Below are 27,683 nucleotides of genomic sequence, written 5' to 3'. Positions count from 1 at the left end.
ATCTTGAGCACAATTTTCGGTATTCCTGGCGATCTGTCACAATTTCGTAGAGGACTGTTCTTGAAATTTGTGGAAATTCCATTGAAAGCGAAGATATTGTGAAGCGTCTGTTTTCACGAATTTCCGCGTCGACCGCACGCACCAAATCCTCGGTCACAACAGATGACCGACCGCTCCTTGGTTCATCGTGAACTGTGTCAGACCCATTTCCTCACCATCCCTTCACTCATTGCACTCTCTCCATAGACCTCACACAGTTGACGGTGGATGTCTACCGGTTTCACGTTTCTTGCATTCAGAAAACGAATCACAGACCGGACTTCACAGTCGGCGGGCCAATGATTTTCGTGAACATTTCAAACCTTCAGAAAACTACGAGGAAAAAGCATGACCTGCTCCCACGAGTGCCTGTTGCTTACTAACGGATGAAGGACGTCAGTGAGAACGAACACGGTCACAACTGTAGCGTTACAGCGGCAATATTTGCAAACGGTACTTACTTTACGAATATGCCTCGTATTTGGATCTGATTTTGTACATTACGATTTATGATACGAATAAACACATGCATGTACGCATTATGAAAATGTTTAAAATATTAAGATATTTTTAGTTTATTACTCAAGAAAGGGTAATGATTTTCCCATAATGCCTATTTCTATATTAAATTATCCCAGGATCGTTATTCCAGGTTTTGTGAATGGTGACATGTTACTTTGTGATGTAACCATGTGTATGCGTTAACAGTGAGCTTATGCTGGCATTAGTGTTGCCCACGGGACGAGACGGGACAGACTTTTAAAAATTCGAGACGAGACGAGATTGATCATGTGTCCCGAGACAAACGAATATTTTCGAGACGAGACAGCATTTCACAGCATTTCCACGAGACGAGACAGGCCAAAGTCTCGTCTCGTGGGCAACACTAGCTGGCATATAATCATAGTCGGTACAAGATCGATGACTTTTGAAACAGTGAATAATCCCTGCTCTTCTTTCCTTTCTAGCCCGCTAATTCGTCTAGATTCAAAGCTATATGAATGTCGAAAATTTGAATTCTCAATGTAATTGAATCCGTGACAGTTGAAACGTTATATTATTTTTATTACAAAAAAAACAATTGATGTTGTCACATACGTCAAAGCAACAACAGCAACAAGATATTAACCTGTATTTTGTGAACACTTCGTAATACGTATATGTTATTTTAGTCAGATTTTAAAATATGTGTGTGCAAGTTGGTCAGTTATTGTATTTTACTTCAATTTTTTAAGTGTGTTATAATCATTCATGTTACACCATTTAACTTTAATGTAAAAAATATATGTACTGTTTCTTTTAATTGTCCAGATATGCAGGTGTTAAAGCAGTATAAGGCTTAACCTCGCTCTGTAGTAAATTAGTAAATGGAAATATTTTCTATTCTGTTCTATTTAATAGCCATAACAAAGAGTGTACACTTCAACAATATGAATTAATCAGTTAAATGCAGACATGTTGCTTATTCCTTTTATTCTCATAAGGATGATATTATACCTACAAACAGGAATCGAATGTGTATTTCGCTTCGAATCATTCTCCACCAATGTGTAAAAGATCTCTTTGCAGTAAGGTGTTAGAAACAAGCTATCCACTTAATTTGTTCATAATTTTCCGCAACAGACGGTAATGCTTCCACGTAGTGAGGTCTCCATTGAATTCCATGGTTTTCTTCAAATGGTTTCATCTTGTGCATAACGCTTCCACCGTGGTACTGGCGAATTATAGTCATGTATCTGGAAGCAATGAGAAAAACTGATAAATATAAATTACAGCACTGATAGAATATACATAAAATATCAACCTATATCTTATATATATGTATATATGTGTGTGGGGGGGTGTATGTGTGTTGAATGTAATTATAACAGAAACATCGTACAACAGCATGGATAGTCGTCCTGTTTGGACTAAACCTACGTTTGTCAACAACAGCTTTCTGACGATAGACAGTTTAGTGGTGGAAATTGTACCAAGTTAAAACTTCTGGCCTACACACTGCGATAACACTGATCGAGCGGGTGGCGTGGAATGTATGGTGCTACGTGGGACATACCTTAGCGGGGGTCAATAAACATAATATAGCTTATCAACATGGGCTTGAACAGAGAAAAGCCGCATGCGCACGTGCGTGTACTGTATAATAGTTATACCTGAAAGCTAGTTCATGTATATAATTAAAACTAACTTTAGCTGGCATAATTAGTTCAAGCTAGCTAACTTTCATGTCAAGCTCCAACTTAAACCTAACCAATATGAATGATTGATTTACTTTACTTCGTTTTTCTGCCACTTTTGTCCAATCGCGAAGATGAGGGTGAATGGTGATGAGAGTAAATGGATGAAAGGACAATCACAAACATCTATCGACAGTGCACAAGACATTGTTGGTCTGCAAAATACTTTGGGCAAGGTTCGATCCTTCAACCTTTCCCGCTATCGGAACGCCCTTGCTTATCAACTACAGAAAGAAAAAATCAGTATGATTGACCTTATGAAATGTCACATCCTGTATTGGGGGGATGTTACTCAAGAATAACCAGGAGATTGAATTTAGTTTGGAGTTGCTCAGAGAATTGCCAATTTGAAAAATAGAATGGCATGGTGCGTTCAACATCCAATTTGATACATTTGAAAATAGCTGGTATAGGCAAGTTGCTTCCCTCTTAAGGTACCCACATAAGTTACATCATTTCTGGCGTCATATCGAGAAGTATATATATGTATAAATATGTACACTGCTTTAATGTATTTTGGTCGCCTAGCATGACGTGTTTCTGGATTCAATTCTACGATCAATCAAGCCGACCTCCTACCAGCTTATTATTCTCAAATGACAACAATAAATAAGATTCCGCTTAGAGGAACCTTACGTCAAACCAGCGACGTCACTGTTTTGTGCGTGCCGGGCCCCGTGACTGAGAAAACTCGGAAGATAAAAGAAAGGAAAGAGAAAGAGATTCTATTTTGAACCTTCCCGCTTTCGAGCTCCGCGTATGTATCCGCTTGAATTGGCTGTGACGTCATCAAGAAAAGTTTCTGACGAAAAAAAAAAAGAAGCTGATCGATGAAGTAACGTTACGTAGTTCGATGTAATTCAATTTTCTAGACCAGTGGCACAAAAACTAGCTGTTTTTTCTCCTTTAAATTAGAGACATCCTTCGACGGTGCGATTCTAAATATACGCGGCAACAAAAACGTTTTCATGGTTGGGAAATCTTTTTGTTAGATTTCTCTAGCATCATTCTATTTATACGAAAAGACTGCGTTCTGTTAGAAATGTTTCTATATTCTAAGGAATCTATATGCGAATCTTCCCAAAGCGTAGGTGAGTTTCATGTATGCCTACACCAACGGTATTTCCTCAGTATTTTTTTTAGTGTAACCACAGCTACCAATGATAGTAAAGGTTATATAATCAGAGCTTCTATTTTTCTGGAACCTTGAAGGTCATAAGAAGCACAATTACAGTCCGTGTCCCATCATTTGTTATTTACATTTTTGATCCTTTTGGGATGCTGGTCATTATTTTCAAGTTTTTATTGCATTTTTATACTTCCCTTCCAGATTTATAACTTGATTTTTTCCCCATTTTGTGGAAGACAGACTAGTTAACATTATTTAACATCTCTCTCATTCACTCTCTGCCTCTCTATCTTTCTCTTTTTCTCTCTTTTCCTCTCAGTAACTAAAACCTCTCTCTCTCTCTCTCTCTCTCTCTCTGTATCCAATTGTCTTCTTCCTCTATACCCTCCCTCCTGTTTCTTTCACGCGTGTTTCGTCTCTTTCTCTTACTGTTGGTCTCTAACTTTGTAGACCTCCTCGATTTGATTTGATCTTTTGTTATTTAGCGTTGCTTTTCTGCCACTTTTGGCTAATCACGACGATAAGGAGGATATGATGAAACTGATGAAGGGGTACGAAGAACGCTCATGCCCAGACTGAGATTCGAACCTGGAACGCAGCGCGCTGTGCTAACCACTCCACCACGAAGGTCGGCTCGGCCTCCCCGATGGCGTAGTGGTAACCCCATCGCCTGGGTTCGATACCCGAACGAGGCACATAGTGGGTCGGGCCCCTCTTTAAACTGTAGGTCCAGTCCCGATTATCCTATGTATGTATAAAGTAGACTTAAAACAAAAAAATTAAACTCATTACAGAATTTCCACATGCATCGCACATATATAAGTTCTTGATATGTGATATCACCCTCCCACTCAAAATAGCTATCCCATTGCCCCTCCCCTTTCCCCATTCGCGTTTGCTAAAGAAACCCTCTATACAACTTACTTATCGCCCTCGTAATCCAGAGGAAATATTATTGGTTGAACGGATTTCGTCTTCGGCTTCAGTTGAAGGGGGTTTGTTTTTATTCGGGAGTTCTGACGATCAGCCTAAAAATAATGCATTGTCGGATCTATGTTCTTTTCACCCACACCGTAACAATCAATTTAGAGAGAAATGAATGATTTTTTTTTCTGACAATAGTATCGTCCTCTATTGGAGAATTAGATTTAGAATTGCTCTCTTGTTTCTCAAATAATGCGTCGGCGGTGGCAAATGAGAGAAGTTGTGGTGAGGGGTGATGCCAATTATTTTTGAGCGAGTGGTTTTATTTTCATTGTCATAAATGTACAGCTTTCTGCCACTTATTTTCTCTTCGTTTACAACCGAGAGCCGAGTTGACGCTCTTTCTATTTATAAAAGTTCCCAGGATAGATTCCAGACGTTTGATGTTTGGTTTTATTCGCGAGAGATATTTGATTCCTAACCAGCAGCTACAAAAGTAAAAATTAGTTTTAACAAGTAGGTAAGATGATCAATGCTTTCCAAAAATGTAATTGTTTGCTATTTTTAAAAAGATTGTTACAGTTCGAGATATACCGTGTACTAGAAGTAGTTGCCAGTGGAATTTTCGTAGTAATCCAATCAATGCATCTGATTTGGATAGGGGGTTACCTTTATATATGAAACTGGTAACAGGAGATTGACTTCGGGAGTTCACGTAAATTATATCTGTATTTCCGAGATAAACTAATACAAAGATTTAAAAAGGGAATTAGAATTAATTATTTTCATGACCAAGAAAGCTTCGAGAATCAAGCACTTTAAATACACTATCATTCTAAATTTCCTTCCTGTTCGGGATCCCAAAAATCGGGATATAATTCACTAAAATCGGAAAAAGAGGCGGGAAATTTTTTACCAGATGTCGGTAACAACCCTACAACAATTAGTTTGAAGCATACTGTCTAAAATTGTCTTCATATTTTCTGTTTTTAGTTAGAAAGACGTGTTTTCTTAATATACTGCAAACTATGTAATTTCGCGAAAGTGTAGGGCATTTACGTTTTCTTACAAATTCCTCCAAGATGCTGTACAGTAAAAAAAATGTAAGTCATGTCCAAAGTAAAAAAAAGATGTGTGGTAGCCGGATTGTCAGTTGCTTTCATTTGTAAAAATGGCGGCTCGTAACTGCCTACAAGAAAAATATACTCTTCTTTCCCCCACACCAGTAACCCGTGGTGCCAGTTGATGATTTTGCCGTTTCCTTTGAACGTCTCTTGAACGTTTGTTACCGTCAAACATTACAAAAATACCTTCTGAAATTTGACACGAGAAGCCGCCATCCTTGCAACTAACGCCACCTGGTGGTTAATGATGGAACTACATGCTTCAGTAATAACATCTGGAAAATCTTGCAAGTTTCTCTTTCGCGCTGTGTGCTCAAAAGATGCTGACCACGTCTCATTCCTTCCTCATTAAGTCGGAAACCGCAACTTATCTTCTTAAGGAAATGCTGCAGATTGGTGGTGAGGGGGGGTAACTATTTCCGAATGACGTCACGAACCAGTGGACTCGGTATTTTTCATTTAGTGTGGAGCAGCTATCAAGTTAGCCTCCACGGTTATGATGTAACTATTTGTGATAGCCTACTTTAGGCTAAACACTCTTTGTTATTGATTTTGTATGAGCTATTCAAGACACTGAAGAAGAGGCTAAAACATGTACGATAATTCTGGCTTGATGACAGGTAGTTCGACTACTCATCCCTTAATCTCATTGGTCAGAACTAGCCACTCGATGGAAATGCACAGAATTAAATAGTTATTCAGAAATCTTTCCACATAACTATTATTATTCATATAATGAGGAGAAAAGATATGACAGACGATGGAGGTACCAGGCTGTCTGATAATTTGAATGAAAGGGAGCAGCTTTTTACGGAGCACTTCAAAGGGTGAATCATTAATTCGTTTACCTCCCTTGCAGGTTCCTTGGCACAGACGCCTACGCCTCGAAAACAGTTTCTCTTGCCTCATTCGTCGGGAAATTTGAGGGCGGCTTGTCAGACAAACCCTGCGTGGGACGGTCGTTTCCTTGTTTCTCTTTTTTTTTTAAAGTTATTAGACACAATTTCAGCATGCAGGTATGATCTTAGGAATTGCTACTGATTCAGGGAGGTCGATGACAGACTGTTCGGTTTTTTTGTTTACTTTCATTAATTTATTATGACACCATTGTAACTTTAGCTTTTTCTGTACTCTTCTCTCTTTTTTTCATCATGTTTGTTTCTTGAATTTCCATTCTATTTTTATCATTTCTATTTTCATCTTTTTGTCTGTTGCCTCTTTTCCTTCTTTCCTCATTTTAACGTAATGGAGCCTATTTTTATTCACCTTCCCTTCCTTTAACTTTACTGAATTCTTTCTTTGTTTAAAATCGCTCTTTCCCTTTTGCTTTGCAACCTACTTGCTTTATTTCTCTCTCTCTCTCTCTCTCTCTTTTCGTTCTCTATTTCTCCTTGTCCTCTGTTCCTACTTCCTCTCACTTCTCTCTCTCTCTCTCACACACAAATAAATAAATAAATAAATATATGTACAAGGGCCTTCCCGATGGCATAGTGGTAACGTCGTTGTCTTGTCAGCAAAGAGTCTCGGGTTCGATACCCGGTGTAGGTACATTGCGCAGTGGTTCGGATAACACTTTCAATTGTAGGTCCAGTTCCGATTAGCCTATCTGTGCATATAGTGGACTTTAAACTACAATTCAAATAATATATGAATGGCTTATTGCAGAAAGGGACCTGAGTCACTTTTGCACAATTCTGAGAAAAACAATGAAAAATCGTATAATATTAATAGTGTAAGAAAGAAATGTGCCGTTGTTGGCTCAAATATTCAACATAATGAATAGTTAATTTTGCAACCCTCAATGCACCCCCCTGCAGTATGCTGCTAGACACAGTGGAGATGAAAAAATTAACTCCGATACCTCAAAAATGTGTCCCAGGTCCCTTTCTGCAATAAGCCATTCATATATATATATATATATATATATATATATATATATATATATATATATATATATATATATATATGTATGTATGTATGTATGTGTGGGTGTGGGTGTCCTGATTTGATCTGATTTTCATTTTTTTTATTCCTTTCTGAATGTTTTATTTATCATCTTTTCTTGGTTATTTTAATCTATTTTTTACTGTTATTCTCTTCTAGACCGTCTATTCTTCTTAGTTATCGCTCAGGATGTCTTGCGAATTCGTTGTATTACTTCGCTACTTACTTTACTTAAATTGTCGCAGCCTGCTAAATGTTCCAAATAATCACATTGGTATCAAACGTTCTCATGAGTAATCGTGCAAGTTGAGTGCTCCATTCATGATCTGAATTCGAGTTCTGGCCTCCGCATAGGTGTATCTTTCTGCGTGTTCCCTCGTTAGTTTCTTCAATACTCTAAAAATATATGGTACCGAGTTGCCACCAAAGACTTACTAACAACAACAATGCAAGACCTAATGGAGTGTTAAAGTGTCAATGTTTAACCTCAGTGGTGTTAAAATAACACACACAAATGGTTGTAAGGAACACCATTACAATAACTCTGTGTTTGTCGCAGTAGCCTGGTCCAAAATTTTGCAAAATCCCGGTTTTTTTTTTTTTAGAGGAAAGCAATTGATCTAAAAACACCCCACAACGTGTGAGATCCGAGCGAAATTTTTCAGCCGTGCCCCAAACGTTTATATTTTTCCCATAAGGATAATATGGTAACACTGTTAAGCCTTGCTTCCATGTTAATAAAACATTAAAATTCTGACCAATTCCTTTCCAGACGAAGATTCACAATAAATTGATGAAAGATCCAACCATCATCTTTCATCAATTTATTGTGAATCTTCGTCTGAAGAAGACCCTGTTAGAGGATGGAAACGTTACGTTTTCAGTGTATATTGTTTATACAATAAATGTTGCCTTGGTCAGAATTTTCATGTTTTATTAAGGATAACATGCCTAGAATGTAGGCATCTCCCAGCAAAGGGTGTGACCACTTTATTTTTTATTTTTTACTTGAACTCAAATGTATGCAGGATACACGTGACACACGCCCAACTATGGTAACCCATGGGCCCAACCTGTTTCTATCATGACCAAATGCACCAAGCATAGCTCCTTTACATTTTATAAGGGCTGTTAAAGGACTTTTGACTCACCCTGTACAAAGAATACTACTTTTAAGTGTGTGATATTAGGTATTTGCCTAACAATTGTTAGGTGACTTTAATTAGTTTTCCTAATGTTAAGCAAGTACTTAAGTTGTACTCTTTTTTCTTTAAACATAATATTATAATGTTGAATACAGAAAAATTTCTAATGTAAGGTTTCTGCAATCAATATGCATTCTGTGACTCTTCCATGGCCTTCTGAAATACATTTGAGTTCAAGTTTAAAAGAACATGAAAGTGATAACACCCTTTGAGGGTCATAGAACACGTTCGGCGATGATGTCTACATTCTAGGCATGTTATTTTTACGGGAAAAATAAAAAATGAGTGGGGCACGGTTGAAAAATGTCGCTCGGATCCTAAATCTCGTGTGAAGTGTTTTTAGGTCCAATGTCACCCAACTTGGGGATGACTTGCTAAATTTTCAGATTTTGGGAATTTTGGAGCAGGCTATTGTCCCAGCATCCATTACACGAGTTCATCATTCATTCTCGTCGTCGCGATTAATCCAAGAGATAGAAAAGCGACGTAAAATAACCGAAACAGAAAAACAAAGTCACCGGCTTGTCACCCAGTGACAATCCCGTTGGTAGATCCGTGGTCCTTAAAGGGCTGTTCTGCCACGGAGTTCAGTTTACTTTAAATGTAACGTTTCGTGTAATGCTGCTGCTGAACCTTACTGAGTGAGTGCCTTAGGCCTGTTTTAGACGAAAATATTTTCCTTATCATTTTTCTCAACATTTACGCCATGACCAAAATGCTACCGTGTAAAGTGAAAAATCTTATGGCATATTTCATGGCATTTCTCAAAGATAGGATCGACCGTATTTCCGTGGCATTTTTCGGAGGATAACCAATCAGAAGCGACTTCTAGGTCATGATTGCAGGTGTAATGGCGGCCGCGTTACATGTAAACAATGTATCACTTCACATTTTTAAAACACTATAACTATTCACCCGAGAGGAATATGGTTTCCTATTAAATTGTTTTAGGTACAAAACAATGGCACTGCTTAAATACATGCTTTATAGCGTTTACTGCACACGTATGGATGAAAATTTTAGTTGTTTCAATCGTAAACAACGTGAACTCACCATTGGTGTAACTCGACGTGCCGAGATTTTACATGAAATGCTTCCGTGTAAAGTACTAACTGCTGTAAGATTTTTGGAGGCATTTACGTAGCATTTGTGCTAGCAGAAATGTTAAAGGAAATGATTTCGTCTAAAGCGGGCCTTGAGTCCATTTTCCGAAACGTGCATCGTAAACGAATTCGTGACTCCTGTGTTATATTCGCCAGCAAGGAAGCACTCGAAGAGACTAAACAAAGGTGCGCGACCGAATTGTCTTCAGTTGTGATAAAACAGGAAGTGAAGTACGCCGCAATGCACGACGGGAAGAAGAAAAGAGACCTGCGCGAAGGTAAAAAAATATATATAGAAAAGAAAGCAAAAAAACCGCGAAGAAGATCCACTTTCTCCTCAACCTAGCAGATGCAGTCATAATCCGCATGACATGTACATTACTGGGACAACTTTGCTGTTGGTGAAAGTTTTTTCTTTTCTTTCTTCCCCTCGCCAAATCCGTCATGTATCGCATACATCACCTCGCCCACGACTGCCCGCTTGCGAAGTCGGTAGACTGATCAAACAAACTATAGACAAGAAGTAACTTGTCTAGTAGGTATGTGTGCTGTAGCCCCAGTGTTGCCAAATAAAGGTAAATCGAATAATTTTGTCAGAAATGGGAAAATATAAATTGTATGAGGAAATCTTAATATGTCTTGAAACAATCGTTTCCTTCTTGTTTAAAATATACTTTTCATTTCCTGTTGTTACCAAACAATTATCACATATACAGCTATTTAAAACAGTCCTCTTAGTCATCGAGACGACCTTACAAGTAATCGAGACGATTGATTGGTTGACTTAAAATTGTTGGGTGCGTCGGACCTAACTAGATTTAGTGTCTGGGGACTCACGGTCTTGTTATAGAGTGGTATGGTGTTGAAAATTTTACCTAAAACAAATTTACTTTACTATCCAAGTCGACCTGCTTAGTACAGCGTGCTACGACGCCAGAGATCCTGGATTCGAATCTCAGTCTGAGCTTTTGTGAGTGTCCCTTCATCATAGCATCATGTGCCAAAAGTGGCAGAAAAGCGAAGTAAAATTATTCAACCAACTTTACTAACCAACTACTTCACACATACAAAGTTACATATACCTGATTAATAATTGGAAAGTCATATATTTTGTTTGTAGTAATTTTTTTAAAAAAAATCAATAAATTGGTGCCAATTTGTTCGCCTGCGCCGCGAGTTTGCATATATATTCAGGATAAAATTAAGTTTTTTGAGGGTTCGTAGCGTAGAAATAAAAAACGTTATCAAGAAAAGTTGTTTGTCTTCATGGCCTATATGCGTTGCAAAGGTCTATGCAATGACACGCTGCAGACTCGAGAGGGGACCAGATGGATGTATTATAAATGGATACGAGACGGAGAACGACAAAGGAATTTAGAACTAGAAATGAGACTGACACTTGTCAAATCTCGTCTCGTTTCATTTCTATATCATCCCTAAGACATACACAATCCAAGAAGTGCACATTCTTCAGGTATTGTTTAATTACCTGCCTGAAAAACAAAGGAAATAGGGAGGAGTTCACAGAAGGAATGCAGATATGCTTGAAGTACTCCTCCGCATTTTGTCACCATTTCTACTTCTTTGGGTTAGAACTTTTCGCTTAACTAACTTGTATTGCAACCTTACTATGAATCAAGATGGATTGATTTAAATCAGGTGATTTTTTTAAAAAACAGATTTCAGTTTAAATAAATAATTTATAGAATAATGTACATAAGTAATTTGTAGTTATCAGAATTACTTCTGGTGAAAGTACATTAATCTTGTAATAATTTAATAGCATTTATTAGGCTCTAAGAAAGAAAAAGAAAGGAAACAAAATATATGTACTGATGGTGTGAAGCTCATACGAAAGGAATGTAATGTGCAAACTGTAAACACACTTACATTTCTCTTGATTTAAAAATCAATAATCTTAATGGGCAAAAATAGCAAACATTTTCTGTAGAAAAATATACAAAATACAAGTCATGTTAAACCGTAAATAGTGTCATTATCATTAAACTGTAAATAAAAATGGCAGCTGATATTTCGCAAACTATCATTTAAAAAAATGCCGAAATTCAGCTGCAAAGACTATAAAAATATTTTAAGTTACATTTGTAGAGCACATCCAGAATGTTTTATTTTCACAGGAAGAAGAGTTACTGAAATTATGATAGTTTCATTAACACACTCACTCAACAACATTTCCATAGTAGGTTCATATGTACAGTATCAGAAACAGAAAAATGTATATTTACATGTAATTTTCTTATTTGCTTTAATCAAACTGTTCAAATATTTTACAGGGCCAATTACTAGAAAAGCCGTTCTAAAGAAAAACTATATCTATTAGTATGGTGTCAAAAACCACAGGAGCAATTTTAAGCGTGGTTTTAAAAAAATTGATGTAAATTTAGAAAAACTGATTTAAATCTAAAAAATCATCAAAAATGATTTTTTAAAATAAAAATAATGAATTTTCATTCACCCTGCTATGAATGTAACGTGAGTTTAATTTTAAAATTTCTGCTTTTTGCATGTCCGGTTCATGTGAGCAAGTAAATGACTGTATTGTAATGGGGTATTTATGATTGCATTTCGGGGTTGGTAAAGTTCTTATTGTCGTGCTGATTGGTGTATTCTTTCGTCCGGACACTCAACAATTACATTAGGAATGCTGATATTAAAAACAGAGTAGTGCATTAGTAGGGCATTTCAAATTATAGGGATAGCATTATAGTCAACAGGCGATAACTAGGGGACGGATTAGGCTATACTCCAGTATATCTGGTTTACTTAACCAAAGCTTATGTTACTTTTACGCACACAATTTGCATAATTTGAATTTTTTTTTACACGAACATTATTGTGCAGTGGGTTTTATCTATGTGAATATTATCCTTACAAATACTAGCAAACGACATAAAATCTAAAAGCATGTTAAAATGTTAAAATAGTTAGAAAAATGAAACCAAGTGATGTTGTCCAGTCAAGATGTTCACTCTTAAATGTATAATATAATTGCACAGGAAGACGAAGCTCAGAGATTTATACGGATTTTTCTATCCAGGTAGGGGTGGAAAACTGTAACTCATGTAAGTATGTATTTAGAGGGTTACACGTTCTTTCAGTCAAAAAATCATGATTATTTAACTAAAATACAATATAAATGATCATATGAAGACTCGCAGCATTCACGTGATGCCTCTCTGGGCATGGGCAATATCTCTGTTCGTTCGTTGGTCAAAAAAATCAAAGTCAAGTTTTCACTAGGAGAAAAGAAATATATTTTACTTCTTAGCAAAATAATAATACTTATGTGAATAAATCAATTGAGATAACAGCATCTTACAATTCAGCATAACCACTTCTTATTTTATTTATTTACATTTTACTTGGGATTACCGCTAAGCAGTTTTTCCCATATCTATATAACCACTTCTTAAAACTCCAAACCCGAATTCTTCTTCTTCTTCTTCTTTTTGTCCCTGTCAACATTAACTTGTCGACTTTGGACATCGTTATTGTTTTTTATTTGTTTTAATGTTTTCTTCTAAAGTTGATAGTTAGTCTCACAAACCCGAAACTAAAGACAAAACACAGTCGTAATTCCCATGGCAACAGCTCATACAAGATATGTACATAAAGGTCAATCACTATCCTGACATTATCAGTGATAGGTTTAAATATTAAATACCACAAGAATCACAAAATGAATAACAGAGATTAATAACAATAAACATCTGTACAACGACAAAAGTAATTAGAAAAGAACAATAAACATTTGTACAAGAGAAAAGAACGTGTCAGGGTATTGATGATGTTTTGGGTGGGTGTTGGGGATGTGTGGATAAATCACTAAGTACACAACCATATTAATGTGTTGTTTGTCTTGTGGAAGTCTCTTTTTGGAATCTTGCACTTTTAAATTTTCCCAAGGGTCTTTTTACACCCCTCTTTTAAACTCTTAGGTAAGAATTTTAGATAAGGGGATATTTCCTCGTATGCATTCAAGGATACCAAATAGCCATATGTGTCGAAGCACCCAACAATTTTAATTCAATCAATCATTCATATATCACTGACTGAGCTGATGGAACTCTTTCTAGAAGTTCATATATACATGGAGAGCCAAAAAGATGTTACCACTGAAATGGGTATGTTGAAGATACGGTTAGTATATTTTTAGATATTTATTTTCACTGTAATTTACATATGGTTAGTATATTTTTAGATATTTATTTTCACTGTAATTTACATATGTGTATGTATGTGAATGGCACAAAGTGTATATCAAGGCTGCATTGCAGTTCAGTTCATTCAGTAAACATCACCTTCAAAGTGGACGCCATATAAGTGGTAACATCTTTTTGGCCCTCCCTGTATAAAAATATCATGCAAATGTTAATTTATTAAATAGAAATATATAAATATAAACATTATATAGTATATTCTGTAGACCGAGCAAATTAGTAATATAGTTTTGCAAAATGCTATAACAATTCTCGAAAAATGAAAACGCTGTACAATGAAGACGCAATGAAACAGTGAATGCACGTAAAAGCACTTTATGCTCAGATAGGCGAATCGGGTCTGGACCTACAGTAGGGTGTATCGAAAAAAACTTTTTTTCGAAATGTTAAGGTGGCTAGTGCGGAAAAGTGGCCATTTCTGACGAAAAACACGTCTGATTTTTTTAAGATTTTTTGGAGGTCGTTTAGGTGGCGCGCATCGACCTTGATAGTGATTTGGTTATGCAACACGCACAACAATTTCACAAAAAATGTCATTATTAGGCTATTTCATGTCTTATTTTCTGCATTATGGTCATTTATTGTTTTGTTTATGGCAAATATGTTACATTCGTGCCTTAGGGGTGGTTTCCTATGCTGTTTACGTATGATTTTGCTCAAAAATTGTCAATTTGAGGCTAAAAACTCCATTTTTTCTATTGATGGTTTCCAATTGGTTTCGACTGTGTTTTATTCGAAAGTTTTCCGATATAAAAGACTAAATAAAATATTTTGACTTTCTAATTGCTAAAAGTTCCTCAATTACTGTCCAGCGCTTCGCTTATTTTCATAGCTTATTATGCTTTGAAAATAACCCAGAGCTCACCACGAAGAGGTGGCTGGACTGCGAGCTCCACCCATGTTGGCAAACATAATTTTACTAAGGGGCAGGCCAAGATTTTCTTCTAGTTTTCTCCTTGAACTTTATAGTCACTTTTTGTTCGAAATGTCGGCATATGTTCTCTAGATTCCAATTTCGCTTTGATGTAGCCATCACGTGCGCTGGCGCCGAAAACGGAAGAAGCAGCCTCTGTGATAATTTTCACAAGTCGCTCCACTCCTTGTGTGTGGCAGGGGAAGTCTTGAATTTCCGCTATTTTTTTGTTTTTAATGCAGTCATCTACTTCTTCATTTGTAATATTATTGGTCAACGGAGGCTCGTGGAGGGAGCACGAAGCTCAATCAACCATGTCATAGTATTGGTCTGCATTAAAATTGATGGTTGGTAAAACAAAAGTGCGAATTCTTTTGCCTTTTTTCAATCCTCTTGCTTTCTTAATTCTTTGCCAACCAAGACTTCTTATTTCTGAGTTTTGGTCGGTTATTAAAGCTCCGTCAGTCAAATACTACACAATGAAGGTGTACGCACAGGTGTGGTTTGGGATCAAGAAGGAACCATCGATAACTGATGGAGCCCGACACCTCTAGAATTTTGATCTACTTGTCCCGATTTCTCCCACACCACTTGAGAGATCTGATTCATAGGGTCATTCAACAAAACGCATTCTTCGCCCATCCTGAAAATCTCCTGCTGGCTTTAATAACCGACCAAAACTCAGAAATAAGAAGTTTTGGCTGGCAAAGAATTAAGAAAGCAAGAGGATTGAAAAAAGGCAAAAGAATTCGCACTTTTGTTTTACCAACCATCAATTTTAATGCAGACCAATACTATGACATGGTTGATTGAGCTTCGTGCTCCCTCCACGAGCCTCCGTTGACCAATAATATTACAAATGAAGAAGTAGATGACTACATTAAAAACAAAAAAATAGCGGAAATTCAAGACTTCCCCTGCCACACACAAGGAGTGGAGCGACTTGTGAAAATTATCACAGAGGCTGCTTCTTCCGTTTTCGGCGCCAGCGCACGTGATGGCTACATCAAAGCGAAATTGTAATCTAGAGAACATATGCCGACATTTCGAACAAAAAGTGACTATAAAGTTCAAGGAGAAAACTAGAAGAAAATCTTGGCCTGCCCCTTAGTAAAATTATGTTTGCCAACATGGGTGGAGCTCGCAGTCCAGCCACCTCCTCGTGGTGAGCTCTGGGTTATTTTCAGAGCATAATAAGCTATGAAAATAAGCGAAGCGCTGGATAGTAATTGAGGAACTTTTAGCAATTAGAAAGTCAAAATATTTTATTTAGTCTTTATATCGGAAAACTTTCGAATAAAACACAGTCGAAACCAATTGGAAACCATCAATAGAAAAAATGGAGTTTTTAGCCTCAAATTGACAATTTTTGAGCAAAAGCATACGTAAACAGCATAGGAAACCACCCCTAAGGCACGAATGTAACATATTTGCCATAAACAAAACAATAAATGACCATAATGCAGAAAATAAGACATGAAATAGCCTAATAATGACATTTTTTGTGAAATTGTTGTGCGTGTTGCATAACCAAATCACTATCAAGGTCGATGCGCGCCACCTAAACGACCTCCAAAAAATCTTAAAAAAATCAGACGTGTTTTTCGTCAGAAATGGCCACTTTTCCGCACTAGCCACCTTAACATTTCGAAAAAAAGTTTTTTTCGATACACCCTAACCTACAGTTTATAAAGTGAGATCCAAAGTATTGTGCAACGTGCTTCCACCGGTACTGAAGCCAGGATTCCGTGATTGATTATAAGGCTACAACGCACTGCTCCATCGGGTAATATTTGTACGAGGAAACCAATATGAAGTTTTACATAAAATTTCGAAGTTTTTTCTAGTAACAGTTATTAACAGCAATAATAATAATAATTATTATTATTATCATCATCATCATCATCACATCATTGTTGTTATTATTATATGAACACTAGACAGAACATTGGGTGAGAAGAATTGTCACCTCCCCCACCCCCTCCAAAGCAAATGTTTAAATCTTATACCGGATTCAATGTTCTACACTACCTTTCTCTCAGAAAGCATTGTACAGTCATGGATACTTCTGGGTTGTAACGATTCCATTGAAAGTTAATGGAATTATTATAACCCAGAAGTGTCCGCGACTGTATCACGGCCAGGTTAGTTAATACTAGAAAGGAGGATATGATTGCGGCATTTTTAAAACATAGATTTTCACAAAATATATTATCAGTAAGAGCAACACGGCTATCTTACCTTCAAAGTCAGCCCATTTTCGGTGCCAAAGCGAAGGGAAGAACTCCCGAAAAGACTCCTCCAAGCAGGTCGAGCACATCTTCAAATGTTGCCTGGACTAAGATGGCCGATCCAGTGCGATATATTGATCGCCGGCAGATTTACAGGAAAAGATTCATTATTCATTCCTCTGCCTGTAAAATACAAGAGAAACATGAACATTTCCAGGCTCCAAAAAAACTATCATTATACTTCCACTCTAAAGATAATCCCACTCAAATTAGGATAATGAAAAGTTCGGGACAAGAGCAAAATATGACGTCACGGTCCCAATGTTTTCCTTTCTGACATCATATCTGCAGTGATGACGCCATAGCTGCCTGATCCAATCGACGACTGCAACGTCACGTCAGGTATGTGCTCTCCCCCTCTCCTCCGGAAGTTTTTTGTTTTTGTTCCAGCTCAAATGCAGTTGTTCACCTACGTACGGAAAATATACAAGATACTGGAATATGAGTCAATATTAAACGCCGAAACACACGTAGAGAGGAAACACACGCGTTTAATTAAATCACCTACACATTCTGCCCACACATTGCAGAGAAAGTGTAAATAACTTTACAGCATAAGTCTAGCTTGAAAAGAAAAGACACGTTCAGTAACCAATGTGAAGAGGTTCGACCCTAGGGCGCAGGAAGGAGCGGGAGGTGGCCCGTGGGGAAGTTACCCACTTAACGTCTTTGACGAAGTAGATAAAGTAATGCCCTCCTAGGCCAAATTTGCATTATTATAGTATTTAGATTTATATTAAATGTTATTATCTCCCCCGATCACAGTAAATATATTCCCCAGTCCCCTGCGGCTCATCGATCAAGTTTTACTGGTACAGAACCACCAAAAACTATTGTTTTTGGTACCACAGCAAATTTACTTGAAAAGTATTGAAATATTTGGAATGTTGCTCTCTCTAACCTCTACATGTGTCTTTGTGTATGTGTTCAGTGTTTCAAATCCAACAAGACAATAGACAAAATTATAATTTGCGATATCACTACACACACACACACACATATACAGATACATAGACCAAGGCGCGTTTGATTTCGCAACCGAAGTTGCGATTAGCCAGTAATGACAGAAAATCGACGCTGAATAACAAAAATACAACACATAATACTCGTACATGCATGTATATGTGTGTGAGGGAGAGAAACAGGAAATAGGAAATGTGATGGGGTCGGTTCACGGCCAGTCTATATCAGAAAATAAGGAATTAAAAAGAATGTTCAGCCGACTCCGGTTGATTCTGTAGCAATTCATATGCCCCTTCCTCACTAGCAACCCCGTAACACGTTAAAGTTAAGCGGGTTGCCAATATGTTAGGATATGACAAGTGCTTTGGAGGAAGGATAACGCGCATAGTTACTTCAATGCAGTTCAAACCGTTCTCCAATAATATCAGAACTAACTGTAGAAGTTGTGAATGTCAGTGTTCAATTTGAGCAATGTTCTATACCAGACACGTTTTATGTGTGAAGTTCTTAAACTCACACTGGTCTAAGACAAGCTAAGCATTTGCTATTGAATGCAAGACTATATAAGGGGACTATCACATTAATTTAGTTTATTTTACTTCAGTTTTCTACAACTTTTGCCTAATCGCGAAGATGAAAACCATAGATGATATGATGACCATCGATTAGGGGGACACTCACAAAGAACATGCTAAGGGCAGGATTCGAACCCGGAACCCTTAACGTCGTAGGGTGTTGATGGGGGCTTTTAGACCAAAGTGACACGCGACAAGTGACAAGTCTCGAGTGATACATATCACATCGTAACAAACCTACAGAAATAAATGCAACTTTTCGTACCGAATTGACAACAAAAGCTGCACGTGTCGCTTGTCACTTTCGTGTCTCTCGGATGGCCTGTTTTCTCAATAGCATTGTGTCGCCTCAGTATGCTGGTTACCCATTACTCGCAACTCCGCTAGGCGATATTTGTGTTGCCTAACTCTAAGGCGGTGATAGAAGTTGTCATTGAAAGTTTGCTATTACCACTATCTTTGTTGCTCTCTTCCTTTCTTTTCTCTCTCGCCCTTATTCTGTTTATTTCTTGCTGACACATTCTCTCCCTTTTTCTCTTTTGTTCCTTTCCCCCTTTCGTTCTATTTTTAATATTACTCTGTCTATCTTTCTATCTGTTTCTCTACCTCCTTCTTTCTATATTTTTCTGTACCTCTCCCTCTTTCCGTATCCTATTTCCTTTTTTCCATCTTTTCGGTTTCTTTCTCCTTCTCTCTATATTGTTCTGCTTCTGTCTGTCTTTCCTTCTTTCTATCTTTTCTGTTTCTTTACCTTCTTCCTTCTATATTTTCTGCTTCTCTCTTTCTCTTCCCTTCTTTTCTATTTATAACTTTCCCTCTTTCTATCTTTTATTTTTCTCTTTCTTCTTCTTTCTATATTTTTCTGCTTCTCTCTCTATTTCCTTCTGTTTCTATTTCTATCTTTCTTTCTTTCAATATTCTTTGGTTCAGTCGGTAAGGCGTCTGATTGCCACGTGGTAGACCCATGTTCGATTCCCGAGGTGCGTAGTTACAGGTGGGAATGTTACTTCATGGAACTATTTTGGGGTTTATCCAGAATCTAATGAATCAATTAAAATATTGTCAAAGCCCTGCGGGGGGGGGGGGTAAAGGGGAAAACGTGGTGCTGATCACATCACATCCACAAATGACCGAGATGGGGAACGTGTAGGGCTTTAACTCAACGTCCCCTCATATGCCTTCAAAACATATTGCAATCTGCTTTGCCTTGCCTCTCTCTTTCTTAATATCTCCTTTGTGTGCATCTGCCGCTTTACTATATATAATTTTGAAATTTTATCATTGATTGATTGATTGATTTTGCTTAATTTTATACTTCACTTTTCTGCCATTCTTGGCTAATCGCGAAGATGAGGATGAGTGATGATACCAAGAAATTGATGCAAGGAGACTCACAAAGCAAAGAACACCACTGCCCAAGTCGGGATTCAAACCTGGGATTCCTGGGAAATTTTATCATGCAGACTATTAGGATAGACAAGAAGGTGGATTTAGAATATTTCACTTGGAGGGGGGGGGGGCTGGATAACACTCTGTAACTATCACCACCTTCGCTATTATCGGAATAAATTTGGGTCGCAAAGAGCTTTGTAGACAAATAATAAACGTCCTTTTTGACAAAAGGAGCAATGATAGTGCGCCCAATGGATTATAATTGAAAATGCATTGAATGTTGCCACACTAATCAAGTAATATGTTTACGAAATGCATTTATTCCTCACGCAAAATCAGGCAAGTCGATAATTTTCAAACTCAATTATAAGGACTGCTCTGAGTGAGGAAACGAAGTTGTTCATGCCACCGGAAGTGAAGTTACGTCAGAAGCTTCGCTCTTCCGTCACTAACCAATCAGTGGTTCCTGCGATGCTAACGCACTCTGGGGTTAAAAAAGAAATACAAGCATATGATTCAACGTTAGCACGAATTCCGATTATAATTACAGTGAAATGGCTGTCAATAAGATAACGAAGCTATGCAACGGAAGTGTAGTTTTAACAGATGGCACAGGAAGTCTAGAGCGATGCTGTGATCAACGGAAAGGAAGTTTTTTTTTTTTGTTTTTTTTTGCTTCCATCTTTTAGCCTCTCCATGCTATTGTTTCTTCTTTCGTGAATGAAATATTTTTTTTGTATGTGGACAAATGAAGCAATAGGGGACGGAAATAAGGACATCCTCGATGACATAGCTGTAATACTGTTGTCTTGTTATCAAGGGGCCCTGGGCTCGTTCCTTGGTTGGGGTGGGGGACACATTACACGGTGGTTCAGATCTCACATTTATCTGTGCGCCCAATTTCGATTAGCCTATCTGAGCATGCACCTCGTCGTGCTTCAGATGGTAGCCAAATATTCGTAGTAAATGAAAGACCATTTTTCTTCATTATGAAGTTTCAAATTTCAAAATTAGAACTCAGGGTGTCTATCTACAATTTCATAAAAACAAAACTCCCAAATTTTTCCAGGTATCTTTTTTAGCAGTTCTCTGTCGCGTCCAGAATTTCGAGACAAGGCTAAGATATGCCTCGACTCGGTACCACCCCTTATGCATATCTTAGAAAATATGGTGCGACCGATGTTGGTGGTCTTGTTTTATTTACATTGGATTTTAGAATGTAGCTGTAAAAACTTCTCAATCAATCCAAATATATTTGTAAATTTTAAACTTTAAAGTTAAAAGTATTGTATCGATGCAAGTTTCCCCAAGGTGATTATAAAAAGTGAATAATATCTTACATGCAGGTGCTTGACATCAATAAATTAAAATGTGTGTCGAAATAAATAAATAGTTACTTATATTCGAATTGAAATAAATCAATTTCAACTTTGTAGATTAAAACAATAATTAATATGCCACTGCATTTCCATTGAAAAAAAAATGGCTGTTCGTTATTTCACCGTGGACAAGAGCAAAAGTTAATTGCTTAATAATATTAAATAACTTTTAAGAGGAAGAAAATTCACATTAAAATCAATTATTTAACTGGGTGGTATATTTATGAAAGGAATTGCCTACTTCGCACTTGCTTCCAGTGCCTCTAAAAAAACTGGACGTATCTGAACGACCTTTTAGGAGCATCTACGCAGATGATAATAAAAATCGTATATTCTCAGCATTACTCGCTAAAAACACCTACAGAAGACAGCACGATCGCTCGCTACTTCATAAATTTTGTTTCCAATTGCATTACAAAGCCACCAGCGACTTCACGTTCAAGTTGGCAACTATGCATACTCGAACTACATAGGTATCAACAAAGGCTAGTACGGCAGACACTAGTAAGTCCTTCTATGGTCAGAAAAGGAAGCTTAAAAATAACCTATGGTGATTTCGTCACGGTATTTCTTTTTGACGCTTTTCACAACCTCAGACACAACAATGTGACTCGTCGCCTTCCGCCGGAAGTGGCAAAGGAAGGAACATGATAAACGTCAGAATTCGACGGAAGGAAAAGGGTTAATAAAGATAACTTCTAGCTTTTAAATCCTATTAAGTGAGTCCACAAAACCAGGGAGAACCCCCTTACTCAAATCAAGCAAAATAGCTTTTAAGAAAGAAAAAACAATGTTCTACTGTAAACGGTTTGTTCAGAATCGTTCAATTTATACATAACTGTGACAAAATTAGCAACACAAAATTGTGTATCTAGTTCTGATCGCAGTTTCAAAACCTTCAGTATCATAAGCTGAACTACTATTCTGGAAGCCAATGTGTTTGTGTGTGATTAAAACTGGGAGTTCTTTATTTTATTACATCAGTTTAATTTGTCTTTCATCAATTGAAAGCTGTGCGAATCCAATTCATTCAATACAGGTCATATTGGGCTGAAAGTATTCTTAGGTTTATGAGCATTTATTCACCACCTCCATGCCTGAGGTTCCGGGTTCGAATCAATTTCATAATATCATCACTCATTCTTATCGTCGCAATTAGCCAAAAGTGGCAGAAAAGCGACCTAAAATAACATACTTCAATCAATCAATCAGTTTTTTTCAAAGCGATTTTGTGTTTTCCTGGGAGGCGCCATATTTTGTGGTTAAATATATCAAAATACGGGTTCCGAAAAATCAAGGTAGTGTGAATAGGTTAGTGAGAAATTTAACATTGTGTCGTAACAAATACACGATGTGTTTTGAACATGCTAACACACTACTGCTGAGCTATAAAAATGAACTTCCCCGATAGGTCATGGGTTCGTTTTATGCAAACAACATGGTCTCAGGTTCGATTCCTTCGTAAATGATCAAATATAAATGGCTCGGATATAACTTAATAACAGTTAAACCCTGCTACAGTTAATTTCTGTTGATGGACTTCAACACAACCACTTTTACTTAGCGAAGCATTTTATACCTTGTTCATTTATAAAAAAATAATTGAGTTCCAGAAAAGTAATAACCGAGAAATTATAATCATAGAAAAAGTTGTCGAATCCTCAATTTATTGAGGAAAAGTGGCGAAAAAAAATACATCTGTCAGGTGTGGGGTTCGAACCCACGCTCCCAACCGGGAACCAGAGCTTAAATCTGGCGCCTTAGACCGCTCGGCCAACCTGACTTGGAACGATCGACTAAGACAAATGCACTTTTACACATATCTAGCACTTTCCTGCACTAGGCATTCTAAAAAATATATATATACATGATCACAAGTTATTTATGCACCCTTCTTCTTCTTTACGTAGTTCAGTATAAACATATGGCCTTAACCTTCGTCATAAAAGAGAACTTTTAATACATGGTTTTGGTCTTCGGTGTTTGTGAATAAGGGATTTCAAGGGGCGATCATCCCCTCCTACTCGTTATTATAATGAATTAAAAATAATGTATATATCTCCCAATATAAGGCATCTCTTACAGAATATCTTAATTTATATTGTACAAACAGGTAGTTATTTGCCGTGAATGTGGTTTGTAGTGATTTTTTCCCCCCTCCTTGTTCAGAGGGTTATGTCCCTCTCTTCGGTAAGTGCAAGATACGTTTTGGCGGATGATAATAGCAAAACTGTTGGAGTTGCATGTACCTAGGTACTATGTACCCGCGATAAGCACCATGGGTACCGAGTATGTTGGTACATCTCTCTCTCCCTGTATATTGATTATAGATTTTTAACGAATTGCCCTTGAGGATAATTTACATTATAATTAATTGGAATTTGAATGCGAATTGACTACACAAAATTTTCCTACACAGCTAAACCGAACTAAAGTTCCATAAAAATGGCTATCTTATCGGATTGGTTTGGTTTGATTTGGTGTTTTAAGTCCACTTTATGCACAGTAAGGCTAATCGGGACTGGACCTACAGTTTAAAGTGGGATCCGAACCACTATGTGCCTCCACCGGGTATCGAACCCGGGACCCCTTGATTACAAGGCGACGACGCTACCACTGCGCCATCGGGGAGGCCCTGTATCTTATCGGAATTTTATCAACAAAATATCTACTTTTATTGCCTACGAGAATGTTCTCAATTTTTAACTCACATTGACGGACAGACGGACTGATCTAGCGTGATAATAAATAACCCACTAATCTAGCACTTGGTACTCTCTGAAATCCCGAGTTTATATCTTTGCACCCGTAGTCGTTTTTGAGTAATCGACAGATATAGAATGTTTGCATTGTCGATATTAACAAATTAACAGACTAATCGGGAAAAATTTCACGAAATAGGTTGACACCGTACGCATATATTTCTCTGACACTGTATATATATATCTCCTGGAACGCCTATTTACATGTTTGTAGCTTTATTTAGTCCTGAGCTATCGAAGGTTAAACATATATAGAGTGACTTTCGAATGTTTGACCACCATAGACAGACAGACGGCATGATTAGATCAAGAGGCGTTATATCACGTTAGGTTATTGTTAGGCAGATATTTCTGTCAGCCTAAGTTTATGTTTCTATCTTTTGTAGTTTCCGAGAAGTCTACAAGCATCAGTTGTTTCGATAGGACAGATAAGATGCACAAGATTCAGGGTTCCTTCGCCCCACGAAATTTCATATAGGTCGAATGGTTTCGGATATATCATGGCAATAAAAATATATTCATTGTTGCCTTTGACTTGTTTGACCCCCACAAACAGACGAACGAACAAATCGAATTAATTTAGGACTTCTTGGTGGAAATTTTAGATTTTCACATTTGCTAGTTTCCGAGATATCAACAAGTTTGATCGATTGTTGCGGACAGACTGATGAGTTGGTTTTTGCTTTGTTGAGCTGTTATTTGGTATGTCTTATCAGTTCACCAACTTTTGTATTTGCAGTTTCTGAGATAACCATAGTTGTCAGAAAGAACGGACAGGACTTTTTTGTCATATTTTGCCGATTAGTGCACTGAAACGAGTGGAGAAATGTGAAAATAGGAGAGCAGTGTTGTTTCCTTCAGGAATATGAGAGGATCTTTTTTTCTTATCTCCTATCAATATTGTTAAGTATTGAATGGATTTGTTGCGGCGCTGTCACGATGTGATTATCGTATCGAAAAAGCAGGGGTACACGTTCGAATCCTGATAAAGCATACCATCATCTATTCTTTCACCAGCCAACTCCGTGGCGGAGTGGTTAGCACAGCGCGCTGCGACGCCAGCGGTTCCTGTTTCGAATCCCGGTCTTCGTATGTTTCTTCTTTGTGAGTTTTCCTTCATCAAATTCGTCATATAATTACTCATCCACGTCGTCGCGATCAGCCAAAAGTGGATGAAAAGCGAGGCTAGAAGACTTTAATTCATATTCATCTTCGCGACTAACTGGGAGAGTTAGTGGGGTGACGTAAAATAGTGGTTATCGACGGAGATTTAGAAAACATTTGTTGAAGCTGTACGGACCATTAGTTAATTAAAATTACTCCATCCGCCAGCATTAATAACTAGCAATGAACGGATAGAAGCGAAAACTAAACAAAAACTATGACAGAACATCGTTCGTCCGGCAGTGCAATGGTTTCATTTCACTTTCAGTATTCTTGGTTTCAACTTTCACCCCACACGCACGTCAAGTTTGCATGTTATGGCTTATTTTGTCAAAAATTCAGCTACGAGAATGCACAATAAGATACGCGGCTATTAAAATCGCTGCGAGTGAAATAAAAAAACAAGAAATGCCCTATGTGACAATAAACGTTGACAACATCTGTACTGTCCGTGTTTACACTGGGAGCTTACAAATGCTTGCCGGTTGTTAAGCTCACAGCACGAAATGCTCGGGGCAAGAAAAATCAATACTTGTTACCCGCCCGCAATTGACAATGAATATGCATTTTAGCAACTTAAAGATGAAGAATATATAAAGTATTTCCACCTACCTATTCATTACGGTATTTTTTTCCTTGCTTGACTTTTGCTCTAGGCCTACGAATCTCACCGTGTGCCTAGCTGACAGGCTCTTCCCTACTATTTCCGTTTTAACGTACTGCGCATGCTCCACGTGAAACCTCGACCCCATCCACTCCGCACGCCGACGTTCAAGGTCAGAGCAGAAAAAATCAATAGAACTGCTTCACCTACATTGCTTCTTGCTCTCTCCTTCTCTTACCTGTCTATTTTTACTGTCCTTCAGAGGTGAGATTTCTTCTTCTTCCATTTCTTTGATTTTTAAAGCCATTCTTCTTCCAGTGCAACCGTACTGAGATATGGTTAAGGAAATAGAGTTTAAAAGCGACATATTTGATATTATTAGCTTATTCTGCTTCAATATCAGCGGTATTAATTTAATAGTGTAAATTAAATTATTGTTTGATAAAAGTGTCCGCACGGATAGTGCAAGTAGGTTACAAGCGCTGTAAGTATTGTCTGCAAAACAAATATGGCAATATTGTTTGCATATTTATTATAAGGTCGCTTTTCTTCCTCCCTAGGTTGATCGCGACCGTGAATTCAGCGATGAATTAGCTAAGGATCCAACAACAGGCAACATCCATGCACATTTCAGGATTCGAATCCAGGAACTCGGGCTTCGTAACGTAGCCACGTAAACCAGAAATGAATGGCATGAAACTAGTAAATAAAAGAGAAAGGAAAACCGTTTGCAAATATACAATTGCCGGTAAAGAAATTACATAAAAAGGCGATAGAGAGATGGAATTTCACATGTAGTGACAACTTTTTAATAATAAATCATGATATGGATAATTTTTGCACTAATGGCGATCATTTGGTCACAAATAGAAATAAAGAAAACCCACCTTGCATTTATCTTTCAGTTCACGCACCACTGCGCGCGTGTGAAAGTGTGTGTGTGTTTGTGTGAAGATAGGACAAAATATTTCAGACATAGTGCGAGGCAAGATTGACTGATTGGCGAGAAAGCGAATGATGTAGAGAAAGAGACAAGAAAGTGAATGAGGCGTCCGTGGTCTTCGTTAAACATACCACCCTGGCATTCGAATCTAGTGGGTAACGAAAACCGTGGACTAAACAGTTACGAGTATTGAAACCAGGACTTTCTGAACAATAGAATGTGCGAAGAAATATTGTAATAGAGAATATTTTCTTTTTTTTTAGCATGTCAGTGATACTTTTCCATCTTTCCACGTAATTCAACTTGGATTCTTTTCTCTCTGGTATATTTGGTTTCTAGACGAGGCGAGACTTGGTACGTATAATCCTATCTCGCTCCGTACTTGAGGAGACGTGTCTCTTTCTCGATCTCGCCTTCAGTTAATATACTCCTCTCTCGTTATCATCTCTGGCTCGAAATATGTAGTGTCCACAACACTGCACAAACATCCACAGCATCTAGAGATCATAAAATCAAACAACTTTCTGCAACAACGCGTTTAACGCCTCGTTTTGTGGCTATGAACCCTCGGGGGAAACTGCCTGAATGTATGCAACCACGCTATACATGTTCCCAAACTTTGCAGCTGTGATAAACAAAATGTATTTACAAATAATCAGGTAGATATCCGTTTGGCACATCTGAATAAGAAGCATTATAAAAAAAATTTGCCTCCAAGGAAACTAAAAGTCTTTCACACTTAGCCTCACCC

General features: G+C 37.5%; 1 long non-coding RNA gene and 1 other non-coding gene across 3 annotated transcripts; both read right to left on the bottom strand.

Moving 5' to 3' along the window:
• Positions 1-1,444: 1,444 nt before the first annotated feature.
• On the bottom strand, positions 1,445-26,097 carry LOC145988053 (uncharacterized). 2 transcript variants are annotated; one of them, XR_014441700.1, is made up of 3 exons: positions 25,998-26,097; positions 17,101-17,273; positions 1,445-1,775 (listed from the first exon to the last, which is right to left on the bottom strand). It is a non-coding gene; the product is annotated as an uncharacterized LOC145988053 (long non-coding RNA). The 2 variants fall into 2 exon arrangements; XR_014441701.1 differs by lacking the exon at positions 1,445-1,775 and adding an exon at positions 12,204-12,962.
• TRNAL-UAA (transfer RNA leucine (anticodon UAA)) lies at positions 23,159-23,242 on the bottom strand. Its single transcript has one exon. It is a non-coding gene; the product is annotated as a tRNA-Leu (tRNA).
• Positions 26,098-27,683: the final 1,586 nt, after the last annotated feature.

Source organism: Lepisma saccharinum, chromosome 1, assembly GCF_977018435.1.
Source record: "Lepisma saccharinum chromosome 1, izLepSacc3.1, whole genome shotgun sequence".
NCBI lineage: Eukaryota > Metazoa > Arthropoda > Insecta > Zygentoma > Lepismatidae > Lepisma > Lepisma saccharinum.
Note: the sequence above shows the minus strand (reverse complement) of the source record. Positions and strands in the feature narration are given on the sequence as shown.